Source organism: Haliaeetus leucocephalus, unplaced genomic scaffold, assembly GCF_000737465.1.
Source record: "Haliaeetus leucocephalus isolate CR32 unplaced genomic scaffold, Haliaeetus_leucocephalus-4.0 Scaffold555, whole genome shotgun sequence".
NCBI lineage: Eukaryota > Metazoa > Chordata > Aves > Accipitriformes > Accipitridae > Haliaeetus > Haliaeetus leucocephalus.
The window spans coordinates 12860018-12874292 of NW_010972991.1; the positions used below are offsets into that span (position 1 = coordinate 12860018).

The 14275-nt window shown below is 38.0% G+C and overlaps 1 pseudogene; it reads right to left on the reverse strand.

Annotated features, from left to right (window-relative positions):
* Window positions 1–14275, reverse strand: part of LOC104837778 — a 175040-nt pseudogene that overhangs the window by 109694 nt on the left and 51071 nt on the right.

Below are 14275 nucleotides of genomic sequence, written 5' to 3' on the forward strand. Positions count from 1 at the left end.
ACAAAAGGCCACCTGTAAAATGCTGAATATCCAGCAAGAATAAAAATATTCATGATGAAACTTAAAATTCTGTAATAGACATCAGAGAAAGTGAATATTTAATACCATCCCACTTTTATGATACTTTTATATGAAGAATTTTACTGATCAAAGCAAAAGAAGTCCAAGAACATGTAGAATAAAGGTATTGACAACACAAAGAATGAGACATGTAATTCAAAAGTAGAGGTGCATCTTTTTGTAATTACTTTACCAGATTTGATAGAAGAATATTTCAGTCTTTTATGAGCATTTCAATTTGTTCTTTAGCCACTTTTGTAAGGAAATATAAACAAATCAATGACAGAAACTGTTATAACCCTGAAACTGTTCACTGCAAAGTACATAATATGTTCTGTGCCGTATGGAGCTCTTGCAACATCCACAGAAATCTAGCTATTGGCAGAGGAAAAACAAAAAAAGGCAATTATTAAAATGTAAGCATTCTTGCCCTCATTGCAAGTATTTAGATTAGTATTTCATTTACCATAAATGTTCTAAGAAATGTATTTTAGAAAAAGAAAAAAAAATTAAGCAAGATTTTTTGAGACTCATGTCATTCTCAGCACACCATTACATTCCTGAACTTCCAGCTTATATATTGCAAAATATTTTATCTACTGTCATTAAAAACTTTCAGATACAGCCTCAAGTCATTCTTGACTCTAGTGGATTAGAATTTTCTGGTCTTGAGGTAGGAACTAAGATAAAATTAGAAAAATAGGGTAGAGGTCTTAATTATCAGCTGCTTAGATCCTCAAAACTCTAGCCATTCTTATAGATGAAGTGATAGGAGTTCTGCCACTTTTGAAACTTTCTTTTTTTTCAGTCAAGAAAACTGGTTATCATAATCACCATGATCAATAGAGAGGAGGAAGATGTAGCATCTTAGCAAATAATTTCAGCTTTGCAGCTGATGCTAAAACATTATGCCAATTTCATTGTATTCCCATACTAATTAAAACAATTGTAGGGTTTTTAATTGATGTAGTCTGAATATATTAGCTGTAATATAGATATTAGAGCTCATTCATGAATGGTCTAACCACCAGGCTATGATAGGTCTGTGATGGGTTTCTCTTAGTCTCGTCTGATGAAGTTCTTTCACTTCATATAGAATGCTTCAATACAGAGAAAACATGAACAAGTCATTAATTCTTTAGACTAGAATAGAATAGAATGGTGCAGCTGGAATGCACCTACAGTGATCATTTGACCAACAACCACTTCAGGGCTGACCCAAACTTAAAGCACATTATTAAGGGCATTGTCTAAATGCTTCTTAAACAGACAGGCATGGGGCATCAACCACCTCTCCGAGAAGCCTGTACCAGTGTTTGACCACCCTCTCTGTAAAGAAATGCTTCCTAATGTCCAGTCTAAACCTCCCCTGGCACAGCTTTGAACCATTCCCACATGTCCTATCACTGGATACCAGGGAGAAGAGATCAGCACCTCCCTCTCCACTTGCCCTCCTCAGGAAGCTGTAGAGAGTAACGAGGTCACGTCTCAGTCTCCTTTGCTTTACACTAGACAAACCCAGAGTCCTTAGTCACTCGTCATAGGACAACTATGACATTAGCCGTATGGTTAGCACATTTGTTTTTAAAAGTGGGGACCTGAGCCCTTCTCAGTGAGCAGTTACATTAATACAAATTTGTTCAGGTTTTTAAAGGGAAGGGAAGCAGTAGCCTCATTCTCCCTGATCTTTTGTTCAGGTTAGGTATTTCTGGAGCTATGTGGGCAACCTCTAGCTAGAAAATATCATTAGATCTCAGATGTGACCTAGATCTGGAAGCAGTTTAAGCCTCCTATAATGTCTATATAGAAATATGTGGTGCTCAACTCAACTTCCCCATTGTGGCATCTCCAAGCTGAGAATGACCATCTGACTAAAGAATTAATCACTTGTTCATGTTCTCTGTGTGTTGAAAGAATGCATATGAAGTGAAGGAACTTCATCAGGAGAGACTAAGAGAAACACATCACAGACCTATCATAGCCTGGTGGTTAGACTATTCATGAATGAGCTCTAATATCTAATATCTATGTTACAGCTAATATATTCAGAGGTGGTATTTCTTTTAATGAATGTTAAGTATCTGACAAGTAGGTTCTTAAGTGAAGTTAATGTTTGGATCCCTTGAATGATTCACAAAGAGAAGGGGACACACCAGGGTGGAACGAATCAGTCTTGGAAGAGGGCTACCGCTGTTTCCAGGAAAAGCTTAGACAACCAAAATCTAATAGAACCTAAACAGAAGATATGACTCAGGCTTAGCGTTACATGTTTAGGCTACAGCATACTGGAGTTTTTAAAATTTTTACTACGTGTGGAATGATTGCTGGAGGTGACTTATCTATATGACACCACCACACCCCCCCCTTAAGGGAAGGTAAACCTCCAGGGTGGAATGCAGTGGATATACAAGAAATCTGTTCCATAACAATTCCCTAAGCAACATAACCTGCAACCTTAGATGTCAGCAACACCAGGGGAGCTTGGTATGCTGATTCTAAGAGAAACAACATGGAGGGTGGAGTGGAGTGGAGACACTGCAGCCAGGCTCTGTGATATCACTGCAGAGTTGGGGAACTGGAGCTACCAGAACAAGAATGGAAGGTCCCTGCACTGAATCCACTGAAGCAAGGAGGTGAAATAATAGGGGTTCTGTCAACACTATGGCCTTACTTCTGATTTATATCATTAAGTGCCCAGTTCTGGAGTAGTGACATGCTAAATCATGTTTTCTGGGTGAACTTTGCTCATTATAATCTCATTATAATACCAAAACACACCTCCATCCCAAAAGCTACCTGCCTTCAAGGTGCGACCACCCTTCACTGAGCATGCACTCTGAATTTTCTCTAGCATGTACCTTTAAAAGTAAAGCTGGGAGATTTTACACCAGTCATAATAAAAGTGTGAATGACTAGAGTCACTCAAGCTCCACCTTAGGGAAGATACCATAATAGACAAGTCGGGAGGACATCGCTGACTTCTGGGATCAGTCGACAGGCTGAACCTCTTTCCCCCCATAGGGACGCCTATAGGGTAAGATTCAGACCCTTGGTTATACCAAGTGCTTCCCCAGGAAACTTAGAAATCTCTATAGAGTTTTTCCATAATTTAGTGTGCTTGTAGTCAATTGTATTATTATTTGCACACGCTTTGCAGACAGTGTATTTATCACCAGCAATCTAAAAGAACCTGTACTGTTGCTTTAATAAACTGCACTGCTCATTAATCTAATCGTGATAGTTCATTAACGCAACCAAACTCCCTAAGTCTGGTAATTCTTGTGTGTTGAATGCAGCTAAGCTGAGAGTGCAGCATGCTATTAAGTGCATCTGTCATCGTGATAGTTCAGCATATTGAATGTGACCAGACTTACAGTGCTGAATTGGACATCACTCAGAAATTAAACCTAGTTGCCCCCAGCCCTTCTGACATCTGAGGATAAGCTGGAATGCAAGGGGGTTTATTTTCTGCCAAACTTCTTTACCCTTTAATGCAACACTACCACTTCAATGCTTGCATCAGGCATCCTAAAGTAATAATTAGGTACATATGCTTCTTAGTGAATTTAGCCTTTTGGCTTTGGTTAATGCACAGATCCTTCACAAAAAAAATCCATAAGCAGAAATATTCCTAGGGGGTGTTCGTACAGCAATTCTGTCTCTAGCAGACAGTACTCTTGCTCACTAAACCCCCAAGGGTGCTTCAGATATGCATGATTCCAAGCACCTGTATAGTACATTGTGTTCAAAACTGGTTCCTATAATCTCTTAGAACCACTTTGCAAATGCTGTCCTTCACCCTCTTTACAGATACACTTTCAATATTTCTCAAGGTGTTATGGTTATAAAAGTGTGTACTTCAGAATGCTCATTCTAAACCAGCAGACACCTCTTAGCAGTCATGCATGACTAATGCTATTTTAGAGTAGCTTGTTCTCTTCATCCTCAGCTTGGAGATGCCACAATGGGGAAGTTGAGCTAAGCACCACATATTTCTATAACAAACATTGTATGACGCTTAAAACTCTGATTGTCAGTTAGTTAGAAATCTACCTGCAAACCAACATGCAAAAGTGTGAAAGTAAATGGAACAGAAAATGGAACTGCAAGAGGCTAATGCAGAAAATGCCTATATTTAACATTCTGTTCTCATCCTTTCCAGTACCACAGGATTTTACCTCTAATTTTGAATTACAAATCTCAACTGTAAAATTGCACAATATCAGTTGAACTACAAAGGAACACCCCTTTAAAAGCCATTATATATTCATTCCTAGGTAACTTTTCATAACACATTCAGTCAATTTCTTTGTTTAGTTTATATTTTTCATACTGTGGAAGTAGGAATTAAAAAACACAGACACAAAAGAAATATATTAAATTTCATTATGTTATACTTCTTTTCAGAACTGCAATATTATGGCATATAGGCTAAGCTGAATGTGTGCTGGAAAGCATTAAAAGGTCTATTTTTCTTAACATTGCATGAGGACTTAGTAAGGCAACATTGACTACCTCAACTATCTAAATCAATGCTGACTGATTAAAAATCCACTTAGAACTACCACCAATAAAGCCAGATACCATCCAGGAAAAAAAAAAATCTTTAAAGGAGAGCACTATTCTCTCTCTTTGTCTGTCATTTTAAATTGATTAGTCTTCAGGTCAGGAAATGTATGAAAATTTATTTAAGGAGCTACCACAAGCTAAATTGAGAGACACAGAGGAGTGTACACTGAAGTGATAAGTGAATCTTCATTTTAAGTATGATCATCTCCCAGTTATAAAACTTAGGGTTTTTTAAAGTACTTCTTACTTTTCCAAGAGTGTTTATTGGATTCTCTTCCTTAATGGTTCTCTAAACTGTAACTTTAAAATTGTATGTTACTGAGGACCATACTGAGAATGTATGATCATTACCCATTTTAGAAGGAAACTTCAGGAGTGTTTCTAGTGCCTAAGAGACTACAGAACAAACAGAAGAAAATATGATATTGTAAAGAACATACTAAATATTGCACATCTTAGTTTTGTTTTATTTACAGTATATTATATTTACAGTATCTAAAACATGATAGCAGGGATATTCTGAAGTAAGCTTAACAAATGAAAGATTGCTTTAGCAAAATAAAGTTCTTTAGCCTGCTGACTAACAACCTACTTTACATCACAGCAAAAGAGAAATGAGAGAACATTATAGATCTGCCCCACAGAGTTAGACCTTGGTGCAGACAGAGAACACAATAAAATCAGTCATCACTAGAGATTGTCTCATTTGAACAGGTTCATTCAAAAAGCAGCATGCTGTCATTCAGACAAGATCTTTGTCATTGTAGCTTGCATTTCTATACTTTTTTGCATTACAGGTCTTTGGATTTCAGCATCAATTTCATTAGTGACTTCTTCCATATGCCAGCTTTCCTGTTGGCAACCTTGCAAGGAGAGTAGTTTAAGTTTCAGTGGGTAATTACTTCATTTCTGGAGTGAGGAACAGCATAAATGGGTGAAAATTGGCCAAAGGGGAATTCCAGGACTGTCAGAGAGGACATCTTCAGCTCTTACATAGCACCTTGGGGCAACAAACAGTGTCAGCATATTGGGTTTCATCAAAAAGAGTGTGACCAGCAGGTCAAAATAGGGTGATTATTTCCCTTCACACAGCACTTGCAAAACTGTATGTGGAGTATCAGACTCAGTGTTGGGCCACGCTGTACAAGACAGGTGCTGACAATCTGGAAAAAGTCCAGTGAAGAGTCTCCAAGGTGGTAAGGGGCATGGAGCACATGCCCTGACAAGAGGATGAAGGAACTGATCCAACTCTGAAATTAAATCTGCCTTGAACAAGAGGTCAGACCAGATGACTTTTGGAGGTCTCTTCCAGGCTAAATTTTACTGTGATCCTATGATTTGCAGAATCAGATTCAAATCTCAGAGCATCGTGGGTCCTGCAGGAAATATAAAGATTGCCTTGAAGAGAATATATGCAGGTGAACCCATTCCATAACCTGTCTATAGGGTGATTCTCCCTTTTTGTAGGCAAGCATCACCAGTTTAGGGAGACTGCAAGTACTGCATTTTGTGTGGTTCATGCCTATGAAATATTTCTTGTACAATCAGTTAGGCATACCAAAGCAGACTCAGTTCTCCTATGATTCCCACCATTGACAGGTGCTCATGTATTTCTCATCTGACTTTCTTTGTGGCCCTTATTTTCTTTGTGTCACTCATTTTCTTATCCAGCTTAGCTGTGCTGGCAACTTTGACAGTCTGAGTCACAGAGTCCAAAGCTAACAAGTGAAGCTTATCAGAAGATACCCTTTTTTTGTGCCTCTGATCACAGAACTTGAACTTTGGTCCCTTTATCTTTTATCAAAACAAACTTTCAAATCCTTTGAAGTACAGCAGCCTCAAGAGTGCTGCTATCAGCTTTCCTCAATCATACATGGCTACAGCCATTTTCTCACTGCTTCTTTGTGCATGGTGTGGGAAAGTACTGCCTGAATGGGACAAATAGGAAAATGTTACAGTACCCTTTTACAGCAAAACCATAAAAAGGGAAGAGTCTGCTGAGACCCTTGCACTTGAAAGAATGTCCTTGAATGATTTAAGAATAGTCAGACTGATATTATGGATACAGTACAATTCAAAGATGAAATGAAGTAGGAGAGTTAATGTAAGCTGTATCAGAACTGTGAAAAGACTTTTTGGCTGAAATGTGTTGTTTCATTTGGAGTGTACTTGGTGTTTAAAATTGCATATACAGCATAATATTTTCTTTTATTTAGTGTCTCATCTTTCAGGATGTGTTGTCAGGCAATATCTGTATTTCCAGGTGAGGGAAGACTGCTCACTATTTTTCATGGCATTCGGCATCTTAAAGAATTGGCCAGTGCACTACTTCTGGAAATGTTGTCTCTTTTGATGAAGGGGAAAAAAATATAATCATGCATGCAGGAGATGAAGTTGCACCAATCATGTCTGCTAATATTTAGTGCACAAAAAAAATCAAAATCAAAGCAGAAGCATTTTAAAGCACCTAAAGTGGGGTATATTGCTTGAAAATCCAGATGACACAGGCTGATAAAAGTACTGAGGGAAAAAAAACCCCTACACTGATTGGCAATCTATGACATGCCAAGTGAACAGCAGGAGGGGGGGAAACAGTGCATGCTTTTTAGAAGAAATTTACTGTACAGAGGTAGGCCTTCCAGCCGAGCAGGAGTGGAAGCATAAATGTCAGAGATATTTGATGCAGAGAGCATCACTTAGGGCTACTATACAGTCTAAAAAATAATGTTGAAAAGAAAGTAAATGAAAATTAGCAAATTAAGAGAATAATTATACACAATCTCAGAGGCCTTAAGACAATAAAATAATTGTTTAAAGAATACTACCAGCAATATTTTCCTAGTTTGGCATCATATTTATCTGTTAAATTAGTATTTCTGTGGATTTAGCTATAGTGGAAATAACATTAACAGATGTGAGAGAATATTGTTAAATGTGTTGTAGAGGAAGTCTGTAAATACTATTCATAACAAATGACTCATAACAAGATGAAATGCAATGCATTCTTCTGGGCAATCATTTAAATGAGGCAAACTACTTTCCATCAAGATTAAAACATGTATTCTTTTACCCCTTTTCCTGTTAAAATATACTTTATGTTTTTAATTTACTGCTCTTTTTTTAGATTCTTGCTTGCTTTGTTGATATGCAGCTTTTCACAGGCACTAAATTAATTGTAAGTCACTGTCCTGGTTTCATCTGGAATAAAGTTAATTTTCTTCCTAACAGCTGGTATAGTGCTGTGTTTTGGATTTAGGTTGAGAATAATATTGATAATACACTGGTGTTTTAGTTGTTTCTAAGTAGTGTTTATACCAAGACAAGGACTTTTCAGCTTTTCATACTGCCCTGCCAGCAGAGGCTGTGAGTACACAAGAAACTGGGAGGGGACACAGCCAGGACAGCTGAGCCAAACGAGCCAAAGGGATATTCCATACCATATTACATTTTCTGTGCTTCAAAAGCAGAACTGCAAGCATCCTAACCAGAAGGATCACTAGAATTTTTCACTAGTCTGTACAGGTTTTTCAGGGTTAACAAACATGTGCGCTACCAAGTACTGTCCCTTGATTCCTGTCACAGAATGCTACGAGTCCAACTCTTGTCTGATTTTCAGAGACAGCATGGAATGATTCTGTGTCCCTCTGCCTCTCAGGAACAGTTTCTTTTCTGGGTACTATTAGACCCAACGGTAGTCGAATTTAATTTCTGGATTACATTAGTAGAAATTTGAATGCTTCCAATAAAATCTTGAAAAAATATTTTATCAGTTACAGCTCTTTGGAGTTTTGGGGGTTTGTTTGCTTGTTTCCTGTCAATGCATTTAAATATTGATAGCTTCTCTTTTAGTGAAAGCTATGTATAAATTATAGATGGTGCATTTTGACACCTACTATTAGATTTTTGTTTTAACAAAATATGAATATGAAATGTCTATGAGTTTACATTTTATATCCTGAAATGAGTAGCTATTCTAATACAGGCAGTGACATTTGATGATCTACGTAGCTAGCCAAAGAGTCAGAGAAAAACATTTCATATAGCATAGTAAAATAATGAGACAACAGCAGCAATCACAATTTTTACATTTGTAAAATAACCATATGCCAATTTATTGTCAATATTTCAAAGTGGGAAAAAGCTGAGACAGGACATTTCTGATGAAAGATTTCCAATCCAAACTTTAATATAGTCAAGTTCATCTTACAGAGTATAGAAGGGAAAATATTATAACAGATTAGTAATATCATGTTCCTTATAGTCTTATTCATTGAAGACTTTGATAGAGTCATTCCCACAATAAATTTGACCATTCCCACAATGAACGTGACCATTGCTAAATGTCTGGATGGAGTTCACTGATGAGTGGTGTCCCTCTAGGGATCCGTACTGGGACCAGTACTGTTTAATGTCTTCATCAATGACATAGTGAGATTGAGTGTACCCTTGCAAATTTGCAGATGACACCAAGCTGAGTGGTGTGGTTCACAATCCTGAGGGATGGGATTACGTTCAGGGGTGTCACGACCCGGGCTGGACAGACCAGGGAGTCATGTTGAGTTTGGAATTCCCTCGGGCTAAATTAAGGTGAAATGACACCAAGCGATCAGTGAAACATTTTATTCATGGCAGAAGCAGCCTGAACTTGGGAGGCGTAACTGCAGGTGACGGGGTCTCTCACAACAATAATTGGCATGAAACTACATCAGTAAATGGTGTACCTGTGGTAACCATATACATCAATTCAGGGCATAAGGAGAGCCCTCCCTTTGAGTCATGAGGTTCAGAGCAGACCCCCTTGCTTTCTAGACTCCTTCTCAGAGAAAAGCCTAGGGATGGCTGGATCCACTCCTAGTCCCAGACTTGGTCAACAGTTTTATGTCTTAAAGGGATGAGGTGTAGGGATTATGAAAATGAGAGAGAGAAAGAGAGACAGAAGAAAATAAAAGAGAAAGATTTCAGCAGTCCTGGGTTCAACATTGGTCCAGCCAGTCTAAAGGTCCAGTTCTGGTGGGCCTGTATGCGTGGGGCTTCAGTTTGTGTCCTTTTATCATCCTTGGCCCTCCTTCGGGCAGGCACTCGAACTCATTAGGCTAATTAGGTGTCACGCGTGGTTTGTGCTTTCAGAACTTTGGGGAAATGGGTTGGTGGGCTTGGGGGTCTTTTGGGGAGTAACTTCTCCTTCCCTGCAGACATGACCATTGTTTGATCTTTGGCCATGCATGGTGAGCTGCCCTGCTCAGCATATCAGAACAGCACACCAGAACACCAAGCTGCACACCCTCTGGCAAGCCCTCCCTGTCCTGTTGCTGAAGTCCTGTGCTGATCTATGCTGATAGGCTTCTTTTGTTTCTATGTAGTTTGTTGTTATGCAGAACTTGCCCCACTACAATGTTTGAGACATTAACTCTTTCAGTGTCTCACAAGAGTAACCTGGACAAGCTTGAGAAGTGGGTCCATGTTGGCTCATGAAGTTTATCAAGGTGAAGTACGAGGTCCTGCACCTCGGTCAGGACAATCCTCAGTATCAATACAGACTGGGGGATGAAGGGATTGAAAGCAGTCCTGCAGAGAAGGACTTGGGTGTACTAATGGATGAAAAGCTGGACACGAGATGACAATGTGCACTTGCAGCCCAGAAAGCCAACTGTATCCTGGACTGCATCAAAAGAAGCATGGCCAGCAGGTCAAGGGAGGTGATTCTGCCCCTTTACTTGGGTTTGGGGAGACCCAACCTGGAGTACTACATCCAGCTCTGGAGTCTTCAGTACAGGAAAGACATGGAACTGTTGGAGCAGGTCCAGAGGATGGACACAAAAATGATCAGAGGGATGGAATACCTCTCCTATGAGGAAAATCTGAGAGAGTTGGGGTTGTTCAGCCTGGAGAAGAGAAAGCTCTGGGGAGACCTTATTGCAGCCTTTCAGTACTTAAAGGCGGCTTATAAGAAAGATGGGGACAGACTTTTTTTAGGGCCTGTAGTGATAGGACAAGGGGTAATGGTTTTAAACTAAAAGAGGGTAGATTTAGCCTAGATATAAGGAATAATTTTTTTATGATGAAGGTGGCCAATGGGTTGCCCAGAGAGGTGGTAGATGCCCTGTTCCTGGACACTTTCAAGGCCAGTTTGGATGGGGTTCTGAGGGACCTGGTCTAGTTGAAGATGTCCCTGCTTATTGCAGGGGGGGTGGACTAGATGACCTTTAAAGGTCCCTTTCAACCCAAATCATTCTATGATTCTATGATTCAAGTTTCAAAAGGAAACTGCTATAATTACTTGTTAAGGCAGACAAACAGCTTCCAGGGACAATCAATAATTCCAGAAGAATATATATCTCCAGGTATGCAATGAATTCAAGGGAAATACTGAACCTTCTGCTTGTCCAGTGTAGGCCAATTAAGTCATGTTAACATTGTAACTTCTGCAATATTTAAGGGGTAGTGTTAATCAGGCTCAAAAGGAAGCTATGATTTCCTCACTGAGCACAGTCTTTCCTGTACATTTTCAGGCTAATTTTCCCTGTGGCACTACTTGCATCTACTTCTATTCAAGTTTTTTCCTTTATTATTTTTGTCCTCATCTGTAAGCTCACCGTAGTAGTAGAGTATTTTGTACATCTCCAGTTCTATTCAATAAATAATAAAAGTTAGAAAATGGACTTTATTTTATACCCATTTGCTGAAGTCCATAAATACTAAGCTTCATCATAGGGATTTGTGGACATTTTTAAGATTACAGAGAGACAGAAAAACAGCATCTGCAGTCTGTTACAGATAACTTATATGTAATCAGGACTGAATACTGAATGAAATGAGTGAAATCTGTACACTGCTTATTGTCATTACCTGTAATATACTCCTCAAATGTCTTATCGGTTTCAGAAAGGAGGATGAATGGCTTAAATGATTGATAATGCAATGCAGAAACTTACAATGCTAGATGACTAGTTCAGATATCTCAAAGTGATATATAAGATAGCTCCACAGTTGCCTGGAGATATCATACAAAGTCAGTGATGTTTTGTTTTGGTTTCGGGGTTTTTTTCCCCATTTTTTCCATTGTTTATTAGTGTAACTACAGTTTGAAAAGACAGGAAAAAAATCCAGTGTTAACTTTCAGCAAGTGCTGTCATTTACTAGCAATAATCAATATGGACTGTATTTAGTAGTCTTGGCCTACTCCCATATACTTATACCCCCAGAAAATGCCAAGGCAGAACTGCTTTGCATCTCTGCTGGCTTTATGACCAGAGGTCAAGTCTGAAAGCTGAACCTTAAGGATTTCAAATAAAACTGCTCTGAGGAACTTAACACCTTAATATTTAGGTGTCATTCATGAATTAGCATTTAAATGTGGGTCAGTAGTTGATATCATAGTCAAGCATGTGCACCATGGAGAACAGGGTTCACTGCCACCAGCCATGCTGTGTTGCTCACATCCTTCATTGTCCGTTTTAAGTAGTAATGCATACTACAACTCTTCCTGCTGCCTCAAGTATCACAGATTCTAATAAAATATAGCATTAGAATGCATATATCTTTTAATAGCTTAGGTATACGTTTACCTAATCTGTGAGAAACTTCTGAATAGATTAATCCTACACAAGATTAAGTAGTATGTCTGTTCTAAAAGAATAGCAACCTTTGATGACCAGCGGTTACTCGTCATTTTATGAATACAACCTTGGGTGCTGGGTAAAATCAGATACAAGGATAGCAATGAAAACAGAATAAGCATTCAATGTATGTAGAACGTAATTATGTAGTAAATTTCACGTGTGATATAGAATTGAAGACCAGTGAAGAAACAGGGAGGTGTAGTGTGTGACAGAAAAATTATGATCTTACAGTTTGCAGGAAGAAGCCCCCGCTTCATACTTCTCCCAGCAAAGTGAAGTACAAATTTCAAGGAACTGTTAAAACTTATTCTAGAATGATGGTGTGTTTCAAAATTAATTTTTAATTCTGTGCCTATCTGTAAATAATGTTGTTTTAATACTCCTAAATGTATTCAGTTTATTTTACTAAAATGTATCATGAACACTTTGCAGATGTAAATTAATAAACATGTATTCTTCCAATGTGACCACTTAGGAATTTTCTACTAGGACCAACCAGAAAACCCCACAGCAGGAAACAGTCACCCCAACAAAAGAAGGTTTTGTGATTTATACTAACACTAAAGGAAATTAAAAGGAAATGGAGATACACTGATGAAGAGGCTTATTGAAGGTGACAGAGGAGACAACTGCAAAACCAAGAATAAGGTCTGTATCTCCTGCACCTAAACAATTGTTTCATCCACTGTTTCACCCAAAAAGCAGGGTTAAAAAGCGACTGAATTTTAGACTGCACTTTTATTATTTCTAAAATCAAAATATCATGACAAAGATTAAGTGAGAAACACTCAATAGAAAGATCATGATAAGCACTAAAGATCTCTGATTTTTACCAGAGTTTTAAATAGCTTTTGTTCTAAAAAAATTGTTCAAAACAAACAAGAGACAGAAGCCATTTAGTGCAGTTCCCATCTTATGGAATCAACATGCTGGCAAATCTGTTTTGGTTTTAATTAAATGATTGAACATTACAGCTAAAAAAGAAAAGTAATTACAATTTGATTAACATTAAATTAATGGCCTGAGGGAATTCACCTTTGTTTAGACTATGGTATTATTAAGAGAAAAATTATTTTCAAAAAATGTTTGATTTACTGAACAGACAAAATGGGAAAATGTCTCATGCAATTAAATGATCAAGGACAGAGTAGTATTACATTGAACTGCAAAGCAAGTCTAGTGGGATATGCAGTGATATCAGTCCAGTGACATAAACCCGCTGTTGCTAGGAGCTTTGATATCAACCAGAAATATGCTGAGAAAATTAATTAGAGAAAAATCATTACTGAAGACATAATGTCACTGATCTTCATTACCTATCATCCAAAAAAGGGCTCACTTAATTTGATAAATTTTGCTATTAATATGGAAACATAGATTCATGTTTGCATAATAATGATATATTTTACCAGTTACTGTCAGCATCCTTGAAAAATTGCTGTTACAACCTGGAAATGTAGCAAATTATGGAAATCACAATTATCTAAATTAAGCTAATTTGCAAAGAAGAGAAAATATGTAGGTTTTCCACCCTAGTTTTTTCTTGTCAATGTGAATGTTACATAAATATTTATCTCATTCAGGTGTACTTCTTGTTTGTTTCATTGGCTTATATTGACACACTTGCAGTTATTTTACAATAACTTGTCTCCTAGGTCTCTGTTGCTGTCTTAGAACAAGATTTTGTAACTATTCAGTTTCAAAGTAATAACGGGAATAAAATTTATTTCCCTTTTTTTCAGAAAACTTGACCCCTACTGACAGAGAGTTCAGAGTAGAAGGAAAGTGACCACTAACAATTAGTGGGTCTGTAGCACTCACCCTGCTTCAGTATAATAACCTAGATTGTGGGTGATAATTGTGTAGCCACAGGATCTTTATGAAAGCTCATCATAGCTGTGATCTATGTACTGGAACAAGAGCAAAGGTGCTAAAAGCACGATTTCCAAAAGGGACCAGGAATAATTAGATCATTAAGTAGCACCACAATTTTCCCTAGAGATGAAGCAAGACATAGGAGGAACAAT